Raw genomic sequence first — 6,000 nt, forward strand, 5'->3', positions numbered from 1 at the left:
CTTTTGCTTCATCTTCCAAAGACCGGTATATTATAAAGAGGAGATGTGAAAATTACACTTTCAAGGGTAAGTAGTAGGCTTTGTCCTTCCAAACAATAAGTCACTAATGTTGAGTTACTAATATCACCATGGCCCTCAGATGGGCAGCTTCACTACGTTTGCCGTAAACGGAAGCAGGGCGAGTATCTTGCCAAAGTTGTTACCTCCCCTGAGGAGGCAGATGAAGTGTTTGTGGCTTTCCATGCGAGTGAGCATGGAGGCCATCGTGGGATGAAAAAAACAGCAGATGCCATTTCCTTGCGGTACAACTGGCCTGGGATGGAAAAGGACATATGAATATGGGTGAGCTTGATCTAAATTTGTTTCTCTGTGCATGGTGGTTTAAGTTAAACACTCTTTCATATTCAATTGGTTTTTTTTCTCATTTACTGATTTCTTAAATTTGTTTGGGTACTGGAGTGTCCTCAATGCCAGGCCAGAAGGAATGTCCTAAAAATATAAAAGGCTTACATCCCAATTGAGGTGACTGCACTGAAATGAGTCCCCACCCCAGAGTAAGAACACATTTCAATAAGATGCTCTCTTTCCTCAGGTAACTGAGCATCTTGAGCTTGTGGGGATGGATCTGGTTGGCAAACTGAGGCCAACCAAAAATGGTCACCAGTACATTTGTGTAATAATAGATTATTTCGCAAAATAGACAGAGGCTTATCCTTTGAGGACCAAATTTGCTGCTGAGGTCACTGAGTGCATCCCCGAATTTTTTTATAAGTTTGGTGCACCAAAAAGGCTTCTCACAGACCAAGGAAGAGAATTTGTTAATAAGTTAAGACCTCCTCATGCCATCTGTATCTTAAATTATATGGGGTCAATATGAATGTTTCCACTTTTCTTTCAGCTCAACTATAATTTCTGTGAGAAGCTGGCAATAAAAATAAGTCTCTGCTCTCCCTACCACCCCCAGACTAACGGCTTGGTGGAAAAAATGTATGGAACTACTCAAAGGTATTGTAAATGTCTATTTGTGTCTTCATTAACACTGTGCAGTCTTAAGGTCACAATGTTGTGTGTATGACCTTACAGGACCTTGACTAAATTTGTGGATGACAAACCCAACACTTGGGATGGCCACCTCCAGTGTTTGCTCTCAGGACCAAGAAAAAACTCACCACCAGATACTCCCCCTTTTTCCTCATGTTTGGTCAAGGGCCAGGTACCCTACTGAGGTTCCCAAAGAGTATGTGGTATGTAGTAAAGTACACATTTAATGTGTGTATTCTGGTAAAAATGGAAATTATGATGCTTAACTTCATGGTTGCTGCAACTCAACATTCTGATGTGTTTCTTGACACAGGTGACAGATGATGGTGTGGAGGCTATTATTGCCGAAACGCAATCTGTGGGAATGCAGAACCTCCCTGCCCATTACACCTCAGCTGAAGCCAACATGGGGAAAATGAGGGAGAAAGAGAGAGGAGATGGAACATGATGACAACTTCAAAGTTGGAGAAAAAGTCATGAGGGCCAATATACGCCAGGAGCAACGGAGGGGGGGAGGTGGCGACCTCCATGCTCGGCCCCTTCATGATCGGGAAATTGGAGGGGAAAGTGCTGACCTTGTCACTCCTAAAAGTAAGGTTATTCATTAAGTCAACATCGACCAGCTAAGCAGGTATATTGAGCCCACGCCACGTATCCCCCACAAATGATGACTGACTGCCCATCCACCATCTCCGTCTCACCCTCACTTGGATCTCCTTCCGTCTTACCCTCACCCATATCTCCAGCCATCTCACCCTCACCAACATCTCCAACCACCTCAACCACATCTCCAGACGTCTCACCCTCACTTCCAGCCGCCTCACCGTTACCCGCATCTCCAGCAGTGTGTCCCTGCAAGAGTTGGCATCAAAGTCCAGTCAGACACTTTGGAAACAGTTAATAGCAAATTATAAGTAAAATGTTTATTGCAAGTCATTTGTCAACTTTTTTCTATATAGTGGTACAGAAAATGTGGTCTGCCGAAAAACCAGAGTTGTTGTCAACCAAGATGGGTCCATACAAAGTGTTTACACACAACCAAATGACATTTGGCAAGGGAAGAGCAAAGGACTGAGGAAGGTAAGTGATAAAATGTGATTGCACTGAATATTAGGGAGGATTTTTTTTATTCATGCTCCTTTACTTGTAGGCCTATATTTTTTTTTTCTATGTCCTATGTTTATTAATTCTATTAATTTTTAAATATTAGAGCAGATTGCTCATGTAAAAACCTGATTCATTTTCTGTGGACTATATTGCCTTAATGCAGGTAGATACCTTGGACTATGAGGTCATGGTTGGAGCTGTCTGCGAGCACCAACATTGGACACTAACTGTAAGGGGCTTTGGCTATAATCACAATATACAGCTCTTGTTGTTTGAATAATTCCTTGTTTTTACATTTGTCCAGATGATGTATCCTAAACAGAGTATGTGGATCCTTTTGGAGCACAGAAGGATGCATTAAGAAATGCATAGCAGTGACCAGGTAGAGGGGGCCATGGTGTAGAGGGGGTTCACAGATTTTGAACGAGGTATTATTCATTATTACTCTGCTACACAGGACTTTAATGAGTCATCGAGGCGTCAACTGCTCCCGCTGGTCCTGTGACACAATTGCACACTCTCATCAAGAGGATGCAACCTCATGTGGCATTATTGTGTGTAAAGTAAATGAACGTGCTTTGAATCAATCAGTTCAGAAATAAATGGTTGGACCGTTTACGCATTCCTGTGTTTTCCACGTGTTTCTTGTTACAGTTAGCAGACATTATTTTAAATGAAGAGGACTTGGATGTAATTTTTACTAAGCTTGGGATCACAACTATCAGAATGCAGATAGGCCAAAGGCTAATCAAAGAAGCAGGTTAGTTTTTTGTTATTAGTTATTGTAAAACAGGAGCTATTTATTTGAGAAAATAACATAACTATGTGTAATGAACAGATGATTTGTCCTACCTATGTCGAGTGTGTGGTGTATATGACACAGATGTGCAATGGGTAAGGCAGATTTTAAGCACTTTCAGTTGATTCATGTCTTACTTATGGTACTGCCATACATGTTGATTATTTTCTCTACTTTCAGATGCTTGTAAACTTTGTGACAGCTGGTTCCATTGCAGCTGTGTTGGGCAACCACCAGTGGATGGTCACTTTTATTGCCCACTGTGCATTTAAACATATAAGTGTCTAACTGGTGTCTATTAATTTAACGTTAATTGTAGCTGACACCCCACAAATTAAAGCAACCAACAATGCAGCTTAACAATAAACGCCAAACCCAATCCAGCCATGGCAGTTTGAAGTTGGTGAAGATGAGTGTGCAGGTTGTGCTGTGTCTATACACTAAATAAACGATGACAATTATGTGAGCTGCAACACCGGATCTTCCACTGAAAACATCTGGAGCACAGAGAGGGTAAACAAGTATCACCAGTTGCCATGATCCCCAGTTAAACTGGAACACCGGCTCTACAGTGTTGTTTACATCACGTGCAGGGGAGATGGCGTTATATCGTCTAGATTGAATTCTTGCATTCATAACGTAAAGTGCAGATTTCATTCTAGCAGAGAGGACAGGATGGAATCTTCAGCGGATCCAGGTGTGTTTCTTCTGCCTTTGAGGGTTAATATCTTCAGGTGTGGGAGAAGTTGGTAGAGCAGCAAGGCTTCTTTGCCAGAGCTTCAGCTTTGGGAGGAACGCTGTCGCTAACGCTGTTACTAGCGTTCGAATTAAAATATTCAGCCGTAGTTTTTCTTGAGTTGGGAAGTAGTTGAAGACTTCCTCGTGGTTAAGGCCTGATAAATGAATATTGCAGGTGCACAGCTCTGATGTTTGATTCAGACTCAGAGTTAATCTCGAGGGACTAAGCCCAGAGTTTCGGGAATAAAGCGGACTTCTTCCCCTGATGACCTGGACTCATTCGGATTGAGAAACAAGTGACCCGCGGAGCCCAGGGGCACAACGATCACATGATCAACAGCTGAGATGCTGAAGCAACTTGCAGGAATACTCATGCAGCAGCAGGGCAAGCAAAGGGAGTGATGGGAAATTATATCTGCTGAAATAGACCGTCTAATAGAGTGGGTGTGTATTATAGATGATTATAGAGAGTGAGGTATGTCACTTAATGTATGTCAGGTTGGAGAGAGACTGATCCGAGTGGTGTGGCTCGCTTGAGGTGCCAGAGAGGTGTAGACTGAGAGGTGCAAATGGTAGATGAAGAGATAAGTCAGTTTATATCCCAGTTAAATGGTGCAGGAGAGAGGTATCCTTATACTCATTCAGTATGAATAATACAATATTAAAAGACGTGTTAGTAAAAACAGAGGAACGTGATTCCAGTGCCTTCATGGGTCTGAGATTAAGGTAGAGAACAAGAGTTTTTTACGAAAGACAAGTAACTACTAGTAAGAGTAAGAGTTATCTGAAATGTGAGGGTTTTATAGCATTTTATGTTCATTCCATGTAGACTTATAGAAAACAAAACATATTTACCTGCACACACACTTTACCCTGCTTGAATATGATAATAAATAATTCAAAAATAAGAACTATTGGGTTGAATCAGCTCACTTTAACTGTAAACAGAACTTCTAAGAATAAAGGTTGTTTCTCTCCACTGTTGCAAAGTGTTTGCTAATTGTGGGAGATGTCGGGTTTCTCTCCACACTATTCTAAGGTCTTGACCTTATTATGTGAAGTGCCTTGTTTTATTTTATTTATTAAATTTGCTAATTTTACCCATGTCATCCTACTGTAAACATAAAATGTTTGAGGTTTACTGATAGTTGAGGTGTTCACATTGAGTAGTCCTTGAGTGTTCTAAGGTCTACCAGCCAGCTCCGCTCTTATCTCATTGTCAGCCATGGAATATTGTGGACCATAAAGCCAAATGGACAGCTGCGGAACATCTTGATGGTCAATGGTCATGGCCGGTGTGCAACAAAGTACAGAGATAACGTGATCAAACTGTTAATCTGCTGTACGGACTACAACAGGAGAGCCTTGTCTAAGTTATTTCATAATGTATCTTTATATTTGTTTTGAATTTCATCGTGTCACATGTGTATCAGTAGTTACTTCAGTGGGAAAGTATTTATACCATAACTGTATGAAAAAAGTTTAAATTCTTTGAAATACAGCACTATTTTATTTTGAAAGTCATAAATAATAAAATTAAACTTCATTTATAAATTAAGAATTACTTGCTTACTAAATAAAATAGTTGTCAGTCTGTTACAATAATATTGTATTTTTTACTTTTATTAAATACTAATTTCTTAATATTATGTTGACCTGATGTAAGATACATACCATGTAAGTACAATATCTCTGGTTCATTTCCCTCCATCTCTCCATGTTTCCTAAGAGAATCTATGTCTCCCAAATAAACTATCCAATGATGACAAAAAACCTAATCTTCTTCAACATATTCTCATTCTCATATTATCGCACAGTTTTACATCTTAATTTAATATTAACATTTCGTAAAAACCGATGTGATAACAATAACTTACTTTATAATAGTCAACATTTAATTGTTGTAGTTACTCACTTATTCACAAGTCCTCAACATACACCCATTGCTCAGTTTCAATTGATGAACTTTTACATACTTTAAATTACAGTTTAATCTCGAGTCAAGCTACCATAACAACAGTGATAACAATTTACTCATCAGGAATATGATCCACAGTATTCTAAGGTCATTTGGCTGATTAATGATATAATGAGTGATACATCCACTGACCTAAATTACAAACTGATAATGTGTGTACAGAGTGCTGCATTGAGTAAATTATTGCCTACATATGTTTCAGACTTAGCAGGATCTTATCAAAACATGTTCTAATAGTCATTGGGTTTATTACCCCAATTTATCAAAGGCTGCTACACCTCCTACTTTCTCTGTGCACACTCAACTGTATAAAAGCCCAAACTTAGCTGCTGTTGCT

The sequence above is a fragment of the Hippoglossus hippoglossus genome, chromosome 5 (assembly GCF_009819705.1).
Source record: "Hippoglossus hippoglossus isolate fHipHip1 chromosome 5, fHipHip1.pri, whole genome shotgun sequence".
Classification (NCBI taxonomy): Eukaryota; Metazoa; Chordata; class Actinopteri; order Pleuronectiformes; family Pleuronectidae; genus Hippoglossus; species Hippoglossus hippoglossus.